This window comes from Aotus nancymaae, unplaced genomic scaffold (assembly GCF_030222135.1).
Source record: "Aotus nancymaae isolate 86718 unplaced genomic scaffold, 86718_ANA_hifiasm-v0.15.2.pri h1tg000027l, whole genome shotgun sequence".
Taxonomy (NCBI): Eukaryota; Metazoa; Chordata; class Mammalia; order Primates; family Aotidae; genus Aotus; species Aotus nancymaae.
Genome location: NW_026988440.1, coordinates 3,408,025 through 3,428,432, shown reverse-complemented (window position 1 = coordinate 3,428,432; position 20,408 = coordinate 3,408,025). Strand labels below are relative to the sequence as shown.

The window sequence follows — 20,408 nt, the reverse complement described above, 5'->3', positions numbered from 1 at the left end:
GTGATGGTCCCCAACGATGTCCAATCTCATCTCCTTGGACTTATGAACAGGTTGCATTACATGAAAAAAGGAACATTATTCATGAAATGAAGATTAAGGACCTTAAAATGGGGAGATTATCCAGACTATCTGTGTGGCCCCAATCAAATCTCATGAGCCATTAAAAGCTGCTCTGGCTGGACTCAGCTGCTGCAGAGGAGGAAGGCAGAGGAGACAGCACAGACGAGGTCAGATTCCAAAGGGGAATATTAGATGTGCCTTAAGGACCAATTGTGAGGACTTGAGAGAGGGCTCTACAAGCTAAGAGATGACAGCCAGCATGACATGGGGACCTCAGTCCTCTCTGCACAAAGTGAAATCAGATAAGAACCTGAATAAGCTTGGAAGTGGATTCTTCCCCAGTCTCCGTGAAGGAACACAGACCCGCCCATATCTTGATTTCACTCCTGTGAGACTGTGTTGGATTTGCAACTCACATGGTTATGATATGATAAACAGGTGCTGTTTAAAGTCACTGGGTTTGTGTTAATTTTTGTGGCAGCAATTGACACCCATAGAGCAGAGAGCATGCCCTCGTTCCCTGGCCTCTCAGAACCTGGGACTCCTCTCTTCCATGACCTTCTCCTCTCTCTGCCTGGGCCCCACATCTTTGTCACCTCCTCAGTCTTGTCATAGCCAATGACCCCAGCTCTTCCATACTCCCCATCTCACACCTCCCACTCTCTGACCATCTTTCCACTCATCCCCTTGCAGGGTGGACACGGACTCTGAGGACACAGATCATTTTATCGTATGCTGTGATGTAATATCAGTGAACCACACATTGCATATGTGCCTGCTTTCCAGGCGTGGAGTCCACCCTGTAGTATATCAGTTCCAACAATCCTTCCACCCAGCTGGGATTCCCAGTCTAGTAATCCTGCCATCTATACAGTGCCCCTCACCCTTGGTGTTCTCTCCTCCCTCCTCACCCATTTTGAATTCTATGCTAAATAATTTCCATCCCTCCCTTGCCTCTCCCTTGCGTTGTCACACTCACCTGGTAAAACTACACAGCTGGTGAGCTCCAGCTCTAACTATGCTGCACCTGCCCCCATGAGCTGCAGGAGGCTGGAGAGCAGCACACAGCACATGGAGTGTTCTCTTTAAATTTAGGATTCCAAACTTCATGGGGATCCCTCATCATGGCCAGCAATCACCCTGTCCCTGCATGGCTCACCCTCAGCCTCCTCCTGTCCTGGGTGATTCTTAGGCACCTTCTCTTTGTGTTCACACATCCAACCTTTCTTTCCCATTCTTACTTCAACTGATGATATTGCTTCGTACTTTGGTAAGAAAACTGAACCCAATATAAGGCAACTTTCACAGATCCCACCACTGTCTGCTCATGCATTTGCAGCTGCACCACATGTCAGGCATTTTATTATGTGGGGGACTGTTGTGGGTGAACCATTCTGTTCTCAGCCAGAGCCAGTCCCTCTTCTGGTGCCCCAAATGTCATCCCTTCTCATCTACTTAAAGGTGTCATATCATCATTTAATACTTTGTTTTCTCTTTCTCATCACCCTTTTTCCTCTCTCCCCACTGGATCGTTGTGGCAGTCATGAGAATGCACATCCCAGACCCGCAGCTAGAGGAAGCATAACTAGTGATGGCCTCAGCTCTTGAAGCCTGAAATCTATTGCCACATTTGCTCTGAGACCACACCTGCCCCATATCTTTTCCAGCCAATGATTGAAGAAAGCAGGGCAGAAACTAAGGCGGGAACATTTCTCCTTGAGGGCTGACTGAAGCTCCAGGGCTCCCTGCCACACTTACTGAACTTTCCTTAGCCTGCACAGGGTCTAGGGTGCTTCCAGCTGACCTTCCTGCCCTCCCTCCTTCACTGGGGCTCAGAGTTACATTGTGGTCCCTGCATTTTCTGTCTCTTTCCTGAATTTCTCTCACATGTATTTTCCCCTAGTAAATCCTTGCACGTTTAATACTGTATTGGGGTCTGTTCCTCAGGGGACCCTAATTAACACAAGCGTTATGAACGGTGATCCATGAAAACAGGCAAAACTGAAAATTTGTAATAAATTTTCAGGCCAAGAGGATGCCGCGTGGGTTGGTGGGAAACACAGAAATTCTGTGGCACAAGGTGCATCTGAGCTGCTGTGGGTCTCCCCAGTGCTGAGCTGAGAAGATGCCCTGGTTAGGGGAAGCTATGGCAGGTGAGGTGATAGAATTCCCTGCACAATAATGAAGGGGTTGGGGAAACCTACAAAGATAGTGGAGTGGGCTGGTTACTGCTCGGCTGTGCTGATGCCCTATAAAAGCATCACGAGAACCTGCGGATTGTTGACAGCCATCACGGGCTACATGTGACAGCCTCTGCAGTGTCTCATGGAGAGGACTTTATCTCCTGTAGTGAAAGGAAAGATAGCATGGAATTATGGTTGAAAACATCATTTTGAGGGCCTCAGTGCTCCAGAGATGTTTGACACTCAGCCAAGGCAGACCTGTTACAGCAAAGTCAGAACCCTGGTGGGGAAACCTGAGATTCTGCAAACTGGAACAGGGTTATCTGATGGGTGCCCTCCAGGATCTTCTGGGCATGCAGAGGAGTCTCGCCTTTCTTTAGTAATGGTTCCCACTTCCTATGCTGGAAGATGCTGCAGAAGCCTCACGCCTAGGATGCAGTGGGAATCCCACTCAGGAGCTTTGCAGGAACTCCCAGCACTTCCCTGTAGCAGCCTGAGGAGCACTTCTGGAACTGGAATTTGAGGGCATTTGATTAAGGAACCATAATTTCAGGCTGGATGAATAAAATCCTTTGGATTAGAGGCACTTTCACAGCGTGTGCATTTATCAAACACCCCAGGATTTTGATAAGTGGGGGTAAACCCATGGCTGGGGGTGAATCCATATAGACTAAAAAAAATAATGCCTAACTCTCAACAAGTTAGACATGTCTCAGTTGCCCTGGAACATGTAGAGGATGGAATAATGAGGCTAGGGGAAGTGGGCGTGGTTAAGGCCAACCAGGACAATGCTCCACAAGAGGGCCCAGAGGGCACATCTTTTGCCAGAGCCTCAGGAACACACTGGTGAGAGGGACCTGCATCGCTAACAAGTGTCAGGGGGTTGTCCTCTGCAGGCTGGGGTGATGGTAGTAAAGATGGTCCCAGAGTTGCGTTTATTTTTATCCCTGGGAGAGTGTGGCCCTGAAAAGACAAATACCAAGTAGTGGCACTGACCTGCAAAAGCCAGAGGGCACCGTTACTATGGCAACCTCAGAGGAGCAGCCAAGGGGACTCAAGTTGCAGGGAACGTGTGGAAGGTTAATACAGGGTGGCGTCCCAGGGTTAGGACAGGCAGCCAACAAGGGCACTGCTTGATATCTATGATAGGAAAGCAAGAACTGAGGATCAGGATGGTGAAGGTGTTTGAAGCAATACAAATTTCTGATCCCATCCTCAGTGTCTAGACCTCAGCCAAGATTCAGATTCAGATCTCAGTGACAGAGGAGGCGTCCATATCCCATGAGGAACTCCCTGCAACCCTGTGGAGGTACATGCTGGGACAATTCCCTCAGGCCTTCAGCAAAGAAACCTATAGCCATTTACTCAGGAGACTGTACACTGGGGAAAGGAAACAGGCAGAATGAGGGGGATACTGACACTGGGTGTGAGCTGACACTGATGCCCAGATGCCCACAGCACTATCATGCCCCCATCACAGTGGGGCTTACGGAGGCCAGGGAGTAAATCTGGACACATTTTGGCCCACATGGGACCACTGGATCCATAGACCAAGCCCGGCTTATCTCCCAATTCCGTGAGTGCATAATTGACACTGACACCCTGCTAAGTGGAGTCACTCCTGCACTGAGTCCCTAGTCTGTGGCATAAGGGCTCTCATTGTGCTGAAAGCCAAAGGGAAACCTCTGACACTGCCCTCATCCTGGGCAGATCAAACATCATAGTGTGTTCCAGTGTGGATCTTCTTGTGGAAGACAGTGAAAGTATTGTGGGGATCACACCACCATTAGAGACCTAAAGGATGTGGGGTGGTGCTGGGGCTGTCTGCTGTCTATGTAATCCACCCACCTGTCCCTGGGAAGCCTGATGAGTCCTAAAGAATGAATGACATTACTCCAGGTATGACCAAATAGGAGTTACAATTGCAACTTTTATGTTGTCTGATATCACTGGTAGAGTGGACTAATAAAGCCTTGGGCACACAGCGTACAGCTATGGATTTGGTGAGTGCATTCTTTCCTCTCCAATTAGACAGTGGATATGGAGTGATTCACATTCATGTGGGATCCACAGCACATGTATTGATAGTCTGCCTCACGGCTGTTGTAACTCCCCTCCCCTCTATAGTACAGTCTTCACTGTACTAGACATACTGGATGTCCTATAGGATATTAAATCAGCTCATTTCATTGACAACTTCATGCTGACTGGGGTTGATGAGCAGCAGGCAGAAAGTGCACTGGAGTCCTTGGCAAAACACATGTCTCCAGAAGGTGAAGATAAACCTTACAGAGCTTCAGGAGTGGCCACTGAAGTGACATTTTATGGGTGAATGAGTGCCGAGTGTTTAGGGGAAAGCTGATGTGTCCCATTCAAGGGAATATACAAACTCTTATCTTGCATCCTCACCAGAAGGAAGGAAGGACACTGCCTGAAGAGCCTCTTAGAGTTCTGACACCACATTCCACATCTAGGTATTTTGCCTTGGCCCACACTCTAAGTGACATAGGAGGAGGCCAGCTTCAAGTGGGACCTGCACCGGAAAAGACCCTGCAGCAGATCCAGGCCTTGGTGCAAGCGGCCACCTTCCCTCAGACTTCCTGGTGCTGGTGGTGCCAGTGGTGGGGAAAAATGCAGAATGGAGCTGAACCAAGCACCACTGAGAGAGTCACAGTGGAGGGCCTGAATTCTAGAGTAAGATTATAATACCCACAGTAGAGACATAGCCCCTGTAAGAAGTGGTTTTTAATGTTACTGGTCCTGATTTCATAGACTGCTTGACCACAGGACACCAAGGAACTATGTGGTTCCATGTGCCCGTGTGACCCACAAAGTCACAGATTGCACGGGCCCAACAGCATCCATCATGAGGTGAAAATGTCCCACCTCGGTTGAGCTTGAATCCCCTGTTGACACCTTCAGAAAACACCCAAGTCTGAAGTGGCACTGAACAACCAAACAGACAATGGAAGTTAGCCGGCCCTCACCTGGGTCAGCCCAGGCCTGGTAGGATGGACTCATGAATGGAGCAACCACAGTGGCAGGCATGGGGCTACATATGGGACCAGAAGCACTGACTTCCCCCTACCAAGGCAGACCCAGCTGCTGCCACCTCTGAATGTCCAACTCATCAGCATTTGAGGCCCATGATATGCTCTAGTGGGCACTATTTCTTTAGGTGACTAACTAGCCACTAAGTAACAAGGCGACTACATTTAGACACTGCCATCCTGGAAGGGCCACAGGTTCATCTTCACAGGGTTAGGCACCTATTCTATGGGTATGTTTTCCTGTCCTGCTCTCAGACACTCAGCCAGCATCACTCTCTGGGTGCTGATGACATTCCTGATTTGTGGTCTAGGTGGTGCTCCCAGCCCATTATCTGCCAGAAAGACCAGCTTGGCAGGGAAAGTGTCAGTGTTTCCGTGGCTGTGGGTTCCACTAATCCTATCACCATCTGCACCACCCAGGGGCTGCCAGCCACAAGGGATGCTGGACAGGTCTTCTACAGGCACAATTCAGTGCCAGTCCGGAGGAAGCACTCTGAGGGGCGGGTGCCATCTTTCAGGACTTGGTGCATTGTTTGAATCAGAGACGTCTCTACAGTGCTGTGTTCTCAATCGGAAGAACATGTGGGTCCAGAAATCAAAAGGTGGAAGCAGGTATGACTCCATGTTCAATCTCTTAGATCCACCCACTGGGGTATTTTGCATGTTTTATCTCCCAACACTGGGCTGTGCAGGGTAGGAGGTCCTGGTTTCCACAGGAGGGTACCCTTCAAAGGAGACAAAAGACAGCCCACTGAACTATATATTATAGTTGTCACCAGAGAAGGTTAGACAGTGTGTGCCCAGAGACCAGCTGGTGAGAAGAGGAGTCTCCTCCTCTCCAGGCCCAGGTAATAGATCCTCATCCCCAGGAGGAGGCATGGCTACTTTCACACAGTGAGGGCAGAAGTGTGTGTAGAAACCAGAGATCACCTGGGGGCCTTCTGGCTCCCTTGCCCCATTGTAAGTGTGAGCAGAATCATCCAGCAATTCAGCCTGAGATGATTTGACTTCCAAAGACTCAGACCTATTAGGGCAGAAGGTTTGAGTCACACTCCTGGGTAATCTCCCAAGGCCCGCTCCTGTGCTCTGACATCCTCTGTAGTGTTGGTGCTGTAGCCCTGTTTTGCATGGTCTGCTCGCAACCAGTGATGGTTCATACCAGTGACACTAAGGCAGGACATTCCTGGTGTGGGCCAGGATGGCCAGGGGCAGAACTGTGCTACTTCTAGTTAAATGATTACAAGCTTGCTTTGCCTCTTGTACACTGAGATTTGTGCCACATATCAAATATTGAATTAAGAAAATGTCAAACTATGGTACAGTGAAATAAAAATTGTTTAAAGTCCATAAAAACAAATCAAGCGGTAACAGCAGGCCTACAGTAAAGACCATCTTAGAACACTTTAAAATCACAGAACACAGCAGTGTGGTTGCAAGGCAGCAAAGACGGCTTTGGTCCCACAATCTCTTCCCAATACAGGGTCTGCATGAGGGTCTCATAAAGAGGGCTGATGCAAGAGCTCTGGTAAGGAATGCAACCTCTGCTCACAAGACTCTGGAGGGTCTTTGCAGATGGGAGCTTGCTAGGACGGAAGGCCTTGTAGGACAGAGATGACTGGAAATGCCACAGGCTCTGCCTATGTTCTCAGAATATGAAGTAATTCTAATTGCTCTGTGTCCACAATGCTTGGGAGATAAAAGCCCCTTGATGCACTGTGTGTGGTCAGACCTTATGGGGCCTTATCCACTGTGCCTCTTTACAGATGCACCTTGCTAAACAATGGGTGGTGAAAACTCAGTGGCCTAAGTTAGCATTTCTTAGAAGAACCACATTTGCTATTGAATGCTGAATGCTGCAGACTCACACTCTCCTCCTGGCCATCTTCCTTTTCATCTCCCCTCCCCACAGCCAGGAAGATTAACAAGATAATGCACCTAATAAAAGAGTGTGGAGCCCAGAGTTCAATGCCAATGTGGTCAGCCCTGTGCTAGAGTGTGTTGGCCCCCTGGACCTATATTGTGAAATTTTACTCTTGTCTTTGTCTTATTTCTTTTCTCATTCCCTGGTCACCACTAGGACTCCAGGCACCCACGTACAGGATTGGGGCTGGCTCCCAACATTTGGGAGACAGGAGAATTCTCTGATGGCCAGCTGTGGTTCCAGGACTTCTCCATGGCCTTGCTCAACTCTCCTTAGATTGTCTGTGGTCTAGGACACACCCACTGAAGCTTCTCTCCTTCTGTCCATCACTTACATGTTCATCTGTTGCCTTTCCCAGAGTAACCTACCTTTGTGGCTGTATCGTCTGACAGGTGTGTCCCCTAACAAAATGCTGTAACTTTAATCCAACGGCAGCACTTGCTTTTTGGAGCACTTGGACTACAAAATCATTTTCATCTGTGCACCAGGGACATCTTACTTACTCCAGTTTGTAAAATCCTCCTGTTTATTCAACTTCTGAAGAAGGAGACCCAGGCATCTCAGAGCAACCTCCCTTTTGACTATCGCACTGCATTTCAATAGAAGAAAAGGCCGACTGACTGGCGCCTCCTGTTTCACCTTCCTGCACGTGGCAGGCTTGGTCTTGGGGAAACTCTCCGGAAGGCACTATTTTTACTTAAAACAAGATCAAACCAGAAACCTTTTCACGTGTGAGTCCTAAAACTGTAAACAGGAACCCATTCATAGTGGGATTCCTGAAGCTGTAAACCAAGACCCTTTTCATATGTGATTTCTAAAGCTATAAACCTAAGATTCTTCCATGTGTAATATCTAAAGTATAAGCCTATATAAAGGCAGAACCTTCCTTTGTTAGATGAGCTGAATTTGGACAGGTTATTCCTCAGCTCCTGGCTGTAATAATAAACCCTTTCCTTTCCCATTCGGTGGTTCGGGAGGTCTGTTCCTCGCAGCTGACCCTGTTACACTTCTACCTGCAGTGGCTCCATTGTGCTGGTATTTGTATTATGCTTTTGAGTTAGTTGATGTTTGTTGATTTAAGTCACGAAATTTGGGAATAGTTTGTCACACGGCAAAGAACAACTAATGAAGCCCTCTTACATTTTCATTATTCTGTAGAGGTTATCCACATCTGTTTTATTTTCCCCCATTTGGATAATATTAGCAATGCACAGGGTTTCTACTTTCTCAAAACCTATTCTTTTCTTTATTTTAGTTTCTTCTCTCCTTTGTTCCTTTCCTTTTTCCTTCCTTCTTGTCTCTCCCTCTCTCTCTTTCTTTTCTATTTTCATTCAAACTCTCACCCTCCCTTTTTATCACTCCCTTTTCTTCCCTTTCCTTCCTTTTCCCCTTTCTTTTCTTCTTTCACTCCTTCCTCCCTTTCTCCTTCTTTCTCTCCCACACCACAGATAACACCTATACATAATGTGCATCATGGGAAAATAAATGCATGATTTATTTGCTGTACAGGAAGCATAAAACCAGCAAAACTAACTAATATTTGGTTTTGAGATATATATATATATACTTATTACAAGTCACAGGGGCCAAGATGGCATGGGTTTGGACTGCTTGCCTGTCACATTAGAGTTACAGAGAGGAGTTTCACCAGAAAGCCGAGCTATGGTTGAGGTACGCAGTTTTATGGGGCTTTTACCATGTGACATTTCCATGGAAGGAGCACAGGAACAGGGGCGGGGATTTGGTTTCCCATAGGAATTCCCCCATCCCAGTTTTCCAGCACTAAATGTTAAAATGTGTGCTTTAAATGAAGAGACCCCCCCACAAACAGGCTTTGTGTGAGCAACGTGGCTATTTATTCACCTGGGTACAGGTGGGCTGAGGCTGAAAAGGGCATCAACGAAGGGCAGTGGGATAGGAGTCAGTTTTATAGGTTTGGAGTGGGCAGTGGAAAGTTACAGAAGTTACTTTAGGGTGGTTTTTTGCAAGCTGGGAGGGGGTTGTAGGGTATGGAGTCAGTAGGATGAATCAAGGTTAGTTACAAAGATAATGGCCTTGTCAATTGAGGCTGGAATAAGAAACAATAGAAGGGCCGGATGCGGTGGCTCAAGCCTGTAATCCCAGCACTTTGGGAGGCTGAGGCGGGTGGATCACGAGGTCAAGAGATCGAGACCATCCTGGTCAACATGGTGAAACCCCATCTCTATCTAAAATACAAAAAATTAGCTGGGCATGGTGGTGCATGCCTGTAATCCCAGCTACTCAGGAGGCTGAGGCAGGAGAATTGCCTGAACCCAGGAGGCGGAGGTGGCAGTGAGCTGAGATCGTGCCATTGCACTCCAGACTGGGGAACAAGAGCAAAACTCCATCTCAAAAAAAAAAAAAAAAAAGAAAGAAAAGAAACAGTAGAAGAATATCTTGGGTTAGTTAGGTGCCACAGGGGTAGCTCATTCTTCCTTCCAGCTACTTCAGGTTTTCGAATTCCAGAAGGCCCTCCAGAGGGTACGTGCAGTTCATGGGGGTCATGATGCAGGCCAAGGCACGGTCAGACCTTACAATTTGCAAGAAAAACTCAGAGATATTGTTGAATCTCCTTTCTCTGTCTCAAACTGTTTTTTCCTCAGCACCCCAGGCTCTATGATGTCTTAAACTCTTAATCATTAATTTAAAAAGAGAAACTTATCACAGAATTAGATAAAAAGTATTTAAAAATTCATATGGATCCTACAAAGAGTTTATATAGCCAGGAGAATCTTAAGCAAAAAGAACAAAGCTGGAGGCATCAGGCTACCTGACTTAAAGCTATACTACAAGGCTACAGTAACCAAAACAGCATGGTAATGCTACAAAAACAGGCACATAGACCAATGGAACAGAATAGAGAACTCAGAACTAAGACTGCACATCTACAACCATTTGATCTTCAACAAACCTGACAAAAACAAGCAGTGGGGAAAGGATTCTCTATTTAATAAATGATGCTGGGAGAACTGGCTAGCCATATTCAGAAAATTGAAACTGGACCCCTTCCTTACACCTTACACAAAAATTAACTCAAGATGGATTAAAGACTTAAATGTAAAAGTCAAAACTATAAAAAACCTGAAAGAAAATCTAGGCAGTACCATTCAGGACATAGGCATAGGCAAAGATGTTATGATGAAATTGCCAAAAGCAGCTGCCACAAAAGCAAAAATTAACAAATGGGATCTAATTAAACAAAAGAGATTCTGCACAGGAAAAGAAACTATCATCAGAGTGAACAGACATCCTACAGAATGCGAGAAAAAGTTTTCAGTATACCTTTCAACATGTCCATCTGACAAAGGTCTAATATTGAGAATCTACAAATAACTTAGGCAAATTTACATGAAAAAAAAACTTTATTGAAAAGTGGACAAAGGACATGAACAGACACTTCTCAAAAAAGGACATACATGCAGCCAACAAAGATATTTTTAAAAGCTGAACATCACTGATAGAGAAATGCAAATCAGAACCACAATGGGATACCATCTCATGCCAGTCACAATGGCAATTACTAAAAAGTCAAGAAAGAACAGATGCTGGGGAAGTTGAGGAGAAATAGGAATGCTTTTACACTGTTGGTGGAAATGTAAATTGGTTCAACCATTATGGAAGACAGTGTGGCAATTCCTCAAAGATTTAGAACCAGAAATACCATTCGACCCAGGAATCCCATTACAGGGTATATACCCAAAGGAATAGAAATCATTCTATCATAAAGATAGATGCATGTGTATGTTAATTGCAGCACTATTCACAATAGCAAAGCCATGGAATCAACCCAAATGCCCAACAATGATGGACAGGAATAATAAAATATGGTACATCTACACCATGGAATATTATGCAGCCATAAAAAGGAATGAGGTCAAGTCCTTTTCAAGGATATGGATGAAGCTGGAAGCCATTTTCCTCAGCAAACTAACACAGGAACAGAAAACCATACACCACATGTTCTCATGTATAATTGAGAGCTGAGCAATGAGAACACAAGGACACAGGGAGAGGAACAACACACACTGGGGCCTGTTGTGGGAGGGTGGTGGTGGGGGAGCATTAGGAAAAATACCTAATGCATGCCAGGCTTCATACCTAGGTGATGGGTTGATAGGTGCAGCAGACCACCATGGCACACGTTTACCTATGTAACAAATCTGCACATGCTGCACGTGTACCCTAGAACTTAAAATGAAATAAAATAAAGACATGATTAAAGCATTATTTAAAATTAAATTAAAAGAGGTTAAACCATATTAAAGAAAAATAATTAGATAAAAGAAGTCTTTGATTTAGAAAATCCTGAAACAGTACTTTCAATTTTGCTTTCAACATATATGCAAATCCTTTAATACTGCTCCCTTCCAGAGGTGCAGCTTACTTCCCTCTCTTGAGTGTGGCTTGGACTTAATGATACACTTCTGATATGGCCTGGCTCTGTGTTCCTGCCTGAATCTCATCTTGAATTTTCATGTGAATTGTAATCCCTCCATATTGAGGGAGGGACCACATGGGAGGTGACTGGATCATGGGGACGGTTCTCACATGTTGTTCTTTTTTTTTTTTTTTTAATATGGAATCTCGCTCTGACACCTGTCTAGAATGCAATGGCACAATCTCGGCTCACCGCAACCTCAGCTTCCTGGGTTCAAGCAATACTCCTGTCTCAGCCTCCTGAGTATCTGTGATTATAGGAGTGTGGTACCACTCCCGGCTAATCTTTGTATTTTTAGTAGAGATGGGGTTTCACCATGTTTGGTCTCACTGGTCTCGAACTCCTGACCTCGTGATCTGCCCGCTTTGGCCTCCCGAAGTGCTGGGATTATAGGCATGAGCCACCACGCCCTGACCCACATGCTGTTCTAATGATAGTGAGTGAATTCTCATGTGATCTGATGGTTTTATAAGGGGCTTCCCCCTTCACTCTGCATTTCTCTCTCCTACAACCACGCGAAGGATGTGTTTGCTTCCACTTTTGCCATCATTGTAAGTTTCCTGGGGCAGCCTTCTCAGCCATGCAGAACTGTGAGTCGATTAAACCTCTTTCCTTTATAAATAACCAAGTCTCAGGTATTTCTTTATAGCAGTGTGAGAACCAGCTAATACAACTTCTAACAGATAGAGTAATGATGACATAACAGTTTGTGACTCTGGGTGTAGAACATAAAACTCACTGTGGCTTCTACTTTCTCTCTCTCTGTCTCTGGGATCATGAACTCTTGGGGAAGCCAGCTGCTGTGCTTTAAGCTGCCCTGCAGGAAGGTCCATGTGGTTAAGAACTGAGGACTTCTGAGACCAGACAAGAAGAAACTAGGCCTTTTCCAACAGCCATGTGACTGAGCCATGTTTCATGTGAATCCTCAGCCCCAGGGAAACACTCAGATGATGCAGCACTCGGCTGAAAACTGGAATACAGCCTTGTGAGATTAACTGAGCCAGAAGCACTTAGGGAAACTTCTCCTAGATTCCTTGCTATTGGAAACTGTGGGAGATGATTAATATTTGTTGTTTGGAGCTGCTAAGTTTTGCATAATTCGTTATGCAATAGTAAATATCTAATTTTCACAAGACAGTATGTATTATTACACATTAATTTGCATTTACCCTAAATTTTTCATCATTGTTATTATTATTTTTGAGACAGGGTCTCACTCTGTCACCCAGGCTAGAGTGCAGTGGCATGATCACCCAGGCACTGCAGTGTCGACCTCCTGGGCTCAAGGGATCCTGTGACCTCAGCCTCCTGAGTAGCTGGGACTACAGGCATGAACCATCATACCTGGCTAATTTTCTAATTTTTCTTGTAGAGATGGATGTTTGATCATGTTTCCCAGGCTGATCTTGAACTTCTGGAGTCAACCAATCTGACTTCCTCTGCTTTCCACAGTGCTAGTATTGCAGGTGTGAGCCAGCACACCAGGCCTAAATTAACTATAAGATATTAAACATGTAACTTAGTTGTAAAAGGTAAGGAGAATTTCTATGGCTGAAGAGGATGTATTTTATTACCGTTCACAATGATCGCTTTACTTGAACTTCAATTTCCAACTGCATCTCAATTAAACACAAAAGGAAGATCCACTCCTTGCAAGGGTGATTCTACGATGGCCCCCAACAACCACCTCCTGGTCATTCACCTTCCCCCAGTTATTCACCCAACTCTAATGTAGGTGCTGCTGTGAAGGGATTTAGCAGATATAATTAAGGGCATCAATTAGTTGACTTTAGGCTGGGTTTATCCTGCGTGGACTGTCCTAATCAGGTGAGCCTGGGAAAGGACTGGGTCCTTCCTGAGCATAGAGATTCACAGTGTGAGAGGGATTCAGCATGAGGGGTTTCCTCCACTGTGGGCTTTGAAAATGAAGGGGCTGTGTAGGCAAGAATGCTGGTGGGTACCAGGAATTGAGCACAGCCCTCCCTGTTCTCTATCTTTACAGCCAGCAACAAACAGGGACCTCGGTCTTACAATTGCCAGAAACTGCATTCTGCCACCTCTGTATAAGCCTGAAGGAGGATTCAAAATGAAAACAAAGCTTTGGGAAGTCCAGAACAGAGATTCCATCCACATCTTGCCCAGACTTCTGACTAAGGAAATATAAACAGCTCAAGGGGTGTTGTTTGGCCAGGAATGGTAGTATACACCTGTGATCCTAACATTTGAGGAGCTGACACAGGAGGATCACTTCCAGCCAGAAGTTTGAGATTAGCCAGGATAATGTAGTGAGACACTTGTCTCTACAATTTTTTTTTTAATTAGCTGGGCGTGGTAACACTTGCCTGCAGTCATAGCTGCTCTGAAGACTGAGGCAGTAGGGTTCCTTGAGCCCAGGTGTTCGAGGCTGCAGTGACCCATGATAATGTGACTGCACTTCACCCTGGATGACAGAGGGAGACTCTGTCTCTAAAAATAAATAAATCGACAATAAATGGTTGTTGTTTAAAGCCAATGTTTGTGATAATTTGTTACTCAGTCTTCTAAAATTCATACACAGGCTCAACAGACTCATAGAATAAATTGATGAATTGATATGCACACTAGTTACATAAAATAAAATCTGTCTTAACTCGGTCAGTGTTTTACACTTTGTAATTTTCTGAGGTCCATTTTAATACACTCATGTTTCAATCACTCAATCAACAAAAATTAATTTAGTGCCTACACTGAACCAGGTATGCCCTCATATATTCACGTGCTTGACATTCTAGAAGCTTCACAAGATTGAGGTGTTTTGTGTGGAGAAATGACATACTGTGACTCAGGGTAGCAGGATCACTATGGAGAGAATAGTCACATAGCAGGTAATGGGACAGTGCTAGAGTCACTATTCAGGAGTGACAGGGTGGTGGGGACTAAGGGGACAGGAAGGCCTGAGGGATGAGAGGGATGGAGGGAAGGGCTGGAGAAGCAGGAGGTGAGGAGAAGGAGCAGAGGAAAGAATTTGAAAGCAGCAGAATTTTTAGGTTTAAACACATTGTTTTATAGATTTTTAACATATCCATCTACAGAGCCTAGCAGGGTGTTCTTCGTAGTTGGCCTTTAATATCTTATGTATGTCTGCCTAAAAACTAATTGTTTCTTATGTTGATCAGGTTTAAAAAAATACTAAGTGTTCCTATAAAATAAACACACCACTTAGATGTGGACAATTCCTAAAACAGGAAGTGCATGAGCACTGGTGAGGGGCATTGTGACTGCATTGAACACTTGCGACTGTGAGGTGAATGAAGTCTGTACTGGCTCCTGGTTGCAACATACAGTAACACAGTGTGCTACTTTGTATTGAGGAGATGTCCTGGACCCACACAGTAACTCAGGGCTATGGAATGAAGGTAAATTTAAAATACAACAAGCAGGAGTCACAGATACATTGTCTGGGAAAGTGAAACCGGAGATGTCTGAGTCCTGTTGTAATGCTTTTAGACATATTTATATATCAAGGGGCCAAAGTCACATTTTTTGCCAATTAGGTTTCTGATCATTCAGGAGTTATCATGATTCTGCTACCCACTGTAGTTAATAAACAAAACGCAAACTGGTCTCTATGCTGTCCCAGGCAAAATTTTTCCGGATTTGAACAACAACAACAAAAAACCCTGTCTCTACACCTCCGTTCCCAGGGCGAGCTCACTCTCTGGCACCAAGCGTCCCGGGGTGAATTTTTTTCTAGAAGATTCCAGGGGGACAGGTAAGGAGTGGGAGGCAGGAAGTCCAGTTCAGGGACGGGGATACTGGGAAGAAAAGTGAAGGGAGAGGGACGCGGCCCATGCTGAGGGTTTCTCTCTGGTTTCTCAGCAGCTCCTGGGCCAAGACTCAGGGAGACATTGAGACAGAGCGCTTGGCACAGGAGGAGCGGGGTCAGTGCGAAGTCCCAGGGCCCCAGGGGTGGCTCTGACGGTCTCAGACCCTGAAGGCGCTGTATGGATTGGGGAGGCGCAGCGTTGGGGATTCCTCATCTCCGCAGAGTTTCTCTTCCTCTCCCAACCTGTGTCAGGTCCTTCTTCCTGGATACTCACGACGCGGACCCAGTTCTCATTTCCAGTGGGTGTCGGGTTTCTAGAGAAGCCAATCAGCGTCACTGCGGTCCTTGTTCTAAAGTCCCCAGTCACTCACCCGGACTCAGAGTCTCCCCAGACGCCGAGGATGGCGGTCATGGCGCCCCGAACCCTCCTCCTGCTGCTCTCGGGGGCCCTGGCCTTGACCCAGACCTGCGCGGGTGAGTGCGGGGTCGGGAGGGAAACGGCCTCTGAGAGGAGAAGCGAGGGGCCCGCCAGGCTGGGGCGCAGGACCCGGGGAGCCGCGCCGGGAGGAGGGTCGGGCGGGTCTCAGCCCCTCCTCGCCCCCAGGCTCCCACTCCATGAGGTATTTCAGCATCGCTGTGTCCCGGCCCGGCCGCGGGGAGCCCCGGTACATGGAAGTCGGCTACGTGGACGACACGCAGTTCGTGCGGTTCGACAGCGACGCCGCTATTCCGAGGATGGAGCTGCGGGCGCCGTGGATGGAGCAGGAGGGACCGGAGTATTGGGACCGGGAGACACGGAGAGTCAAGGCCGCCGCACAGCTTGGCGGAGTGAACCTGCGGATCGCGCTCGGCTACTACAACCAGAGCGAGGTCGGTGAGTGACCCCGGCCGGGGGCGCAGGTCACGACCCCTCCCCATTTCCCACCGACGGCCAGGGTCGCCCCAAGTCTCTGGGTCCAAGATCCACCCCGGGACTGCGGGACCCGCCGAGACCCTAGACCCGGAAGAAACTCGGGCGCCTTTACCCGGTTTCATATTCAGTTTAGGCCAAAATCCCCGCGGGTTGGGCGGGGGCGGGGCTCGGTGGGCGGAGCTGACCGCGGGGGCGGGGCCAGGGTCTCACACTCTCCAGGAGAAGTATGGCTGCGACTTGGGGCCGGACGGGCGCCTCCTCCGCGGGTATTACCAGCGCGCCTACGACGGCAAGGACTACATCGTCCTAAACGAAGACCTGCGCTCTTGGACCACTGCGGACGTGGCGGCTCAGATCACCCAGCGCAAGTGGGAGGCGGCCAACGAGGCTGAAGGGATAAGAGCCTACCTGGAGGGCACGTGCGTGGAGTCGCTCCGCAGATACCTGGAGAACGGGAAGGAGACGCTGCAGCGCGCGGGTACCAGGGGCCGGGGGAGCTTCCCTGATCGCCTGTAGACCTCCCAGGCTGGCCTTGTAGAAGGAGGGGAGGAAAATGGGACCAACACTAAAATATCACCCGCCCTCCGGTCCTGAGGGAGAGGAATCCTCCTGAGTTTCCAGATCCTGTACCAGAGAGTGACTCTGAGGGCCGGCCCTGTTCTCTGATACAATTAAGGGTTGCAGTCTCTGAGGGAAAGGAGGGGAAATCAATCCCAGGAATACTGATCAGGTGTTCCTTGTGACCCCACAGCAGGGTTGGGCACCAGGATTTTTCCTCTCCTGCCTTGTCTTCTGTCTCACATTCAATGTGTGTGGGAGTCTGACTCCAGCTCCTCTGAGTCCCTTGGTCTCCACTCAGATCAGGGCCAGAAGTCCTTGTTCCTCCCTCAGAGACTAGAACTTTCCAAGGAATAGGAGATTACCTCAGATTCCTGTGTCCAGGCTGGTGTCTGGGTTCTGTGCTCCCTTCCCTACCCCAGGTGTCCGGTCCATTCTCTCTCTCTTTTTTTTTTTTTTTTTTTTTTGAGACTGAGTTTCGCTCTTGTTACCCAGGCTGGAGTGCAATGGCGCGATCTCGGCTCACCGCAACCTCCTCCTCCTGGGTTCAAGCAATTCTCCTGCCTCAGCCTCCCGAGTAGCTGGGACTACAGGCACGCACCACCATGCCCAGCTAATTTTTATATTTTTAGTAGAGACGGGGTTTCACCTTGTTGACCAGGATGGTCTCGATCTCTTGAACTCGTGATCCACCCGCCTTGGCCTCCCAAAGTGCTGGGATTATAGGCGTGAGCCACCACGCCCGGCCTCTCCTGTCCATTCTCAGATGGTCACATGGGAGCTGCTGGGGTGTCCCATGAGAGATGCTAAGTGCCTGAATTTTCTGACTCTTCCCTACAGAGCTCCCCAAGACACACGTGTCCCATCACCCCATCTCTGACATTGAGGCCACCCTGAGATGCTGGGCCCTGGGCTTCTACCCTGCGGAGATCATACTGACTTGGCAGCGGGATGGGGAGGACCAGACCCAGGACATGGAGCTTGTGGAGACCAGGCCCGCAGGGGATGGAACCTTCCAGAAGTGGGCGGCTGTGGTGGTGCCTTCTGGAGAGGAGCAGAGATACACATGCCATGTGCAGCACGAGGGGCTGCTCGAGCCCCTCACCCTGAGATGGGGTAAGAAGGGGATGGGGTGTCATGTCTCGTAGGGAAAGCAGGAGCCCCTCTGCATCCCTTCAGCAGGGTCAGGGCTGGGGCCTGGGGGTCAGGGCCCCTCACCTTCCCCTCTTTTCCCAGAGCCATCTTCCCAGCCCATCAGCCCACCATCCCCATCGTGGGCATCGTTGCTGGCCTGGCTGTCTTTGGTGCGGTGCTCAATGGAGCTGTGATGTACTGCTGTGATGTGGAGGAAGAAGAGCTCAGGTGAAGAAGGGGTTAGGAGTGGGGTCTGAGATTTCTTGTCCCACTGAGGGTTCCAAGCCCCAGGTAGAAGTGTGCCCTGCCTGGTTACTGGGAAGCAGCATCCACACTCATGAGCCTACCCAGCCTGGGCTCTGTGTGCCAGCACTTACTCTTGTAAAGCACCTGTGACAATGAAGGACAGATGTATCACCTTGATGATTGTGGTGATGGGGACCTGATCCCAGCAGTCACAGGTCACAAGGGAAGGTTCCTGCTGAGGACAGTCCTTAGAGGGCAGTTGGTCCAGGACCCACACCTGCTTTCCTTGTTTTTCCTGATCCTTCCCTGAGTCTGCAGTCACATAATTCTGGAAACTTCTCTGGGGTCCAAAACTAGGAGATCCTCTAGGACCTCATGGCCCTGTCACCTTTCTGACCCCTCACAGGATATTTTCTTCCCACAGATAAAAAAGGAGGAAGCTACTCTAAGGCTGCAAGTAAGTATGAAGGAGGCTGATCCCTGAGATCGTTGGGATATTGTGGTCGGGAGCCCATGGGGGAGCTCACCCAGCCCACAGTTCCTCCTCTAGCGGCATTTCCTGTAGGCTCTGACCAGGATGTTTTTGTTCTACCCCAGGCAGTGATAGTGCCCAGGGCTCTGCTGCGTCTCTCATGGCTTGTAAAGGTGAGACCCTGAGGAGGGGGAGCTGATGTGTGTGGGTTGTTGGGGGGAACAGTGGGCACAGCTGTGTTACCGGGTTTCTTTGACTTGGATGTATTGAGCTGGTGATGGGTTGTTTCAAGTGTGACTGATATAAATTTGTTAATGAATTTTTTTTTATAGTGTGAGACAGCGGCCTTGTGTGGGACTGAGAGGCAAGATTTATCCACACCTTCCATTTGTGACTTCAAGAACCCTGACTTCTCTTACTGCAAAGGCATCTGAATGTGTCTGTGTCCCAATAGGCATAGTGTGAGGAGGTGGGGAGACCAGCCCAGCCACGTGTCCACCATGACCCCTTCCCCACGCTAACCTGCATTCCTTCCCCATCACCTTTCCTGTTCCAGAGACCTGGGGCTGGGATGTCTCTATCTCTGTCTCAACTTCATGGTGCACTGAGCTGTAACTTCTTACTTTCTTATTAAAATTAGAATCTGAATATAATTTACTTCTTCAAATTATTTCTGTGAGAGATTGATTGGTTAATTAAAAGAGAAGATTCCTGAAATTTGAGAGACAAAATAAATGGAAGACCTGAGAACCTTCCACAGTCCACGTGTTTCTTGTGCTGATTTGTTGCAGGGGAGGGAGTAGATGGGGCTTTGCCCAGTGGGTGCTCAGTCCACTGTGGGCTTTATGTGGTCACTGCTTGGTTTGTCATCTTTGCTGCTCCATTGTCCTTAGTCCTTCAGTAGACCCTTGCTTGTCCTACCATGGCCTGTGATCACAGGGACTTGGATGTCACCTATGGTGGTCTCTACACATAAAAGTTCTTATGTTATCAGGAGACACATTTTTAGTCCCCTGTTCCTGTTACCCTGCTTCCAGGTTCTCTTCCTGGACTGTATTTTCCATCTTTCCCCAAACTTGTTAAAGCAGATTCTGATACTTGCAGAGAGGAGGGCTCCCGTAGTTTCTCATTGTAGGTAACTTTCTGTTGGAACTCCTTCTGCTCTCTCTCCTACTCTTCTTCCTGCCTGAGTTGTAGTAATCCTAGTGCTGCCTCCAATCCAAACTCATGGATTTATAAAGCAGAGTCTGACTTAGATTCATATGTGGTTGGAAAATTGGAGCCATAAGCCTAGGGTTATCTTTCCTGAAGAGAAAAGTATGATTGTGTGCTGCAGCGTGCAGGAGGGTTGGTGTGGGAGGAGGGAGGAGACAGCGAGGGCACACACGCGGCCCTGGTGAGAAAAGCTCTGGCAGCACTGATGTCAGTGTGAGATGATGCTGTTCTGTAGCTGCCACAAAACAGCATTTGGCCTGAGGCTACATTAATAAAGATATTGCCTTTAGAATAGGGAGGTGCCCTACAGTGATCATTCATTCAACTGACATTTGTTGTCTCCTAGGTATATGACTATTTTCACATGTAGACAACATCATTAAAGTAAACAG

At 47.8% G+C, this 20,408-nt stretch overlaps 1 pseudogene; it reads left to right on the top strand.

The window, feature by feature from the left end:
* Positions 1 to 15,845: 15,845 nt before the first annotated feature.
* On the top strand, positions 15,846 to 19,563 carry LOC105708963 (saoe class I histocompatibility antigen, A alpha chain-like; annotated as a pseudogene).
* The last annotated feature ends 845 nt before the right edge of the window (positions 19,564 to 20,408 follow it).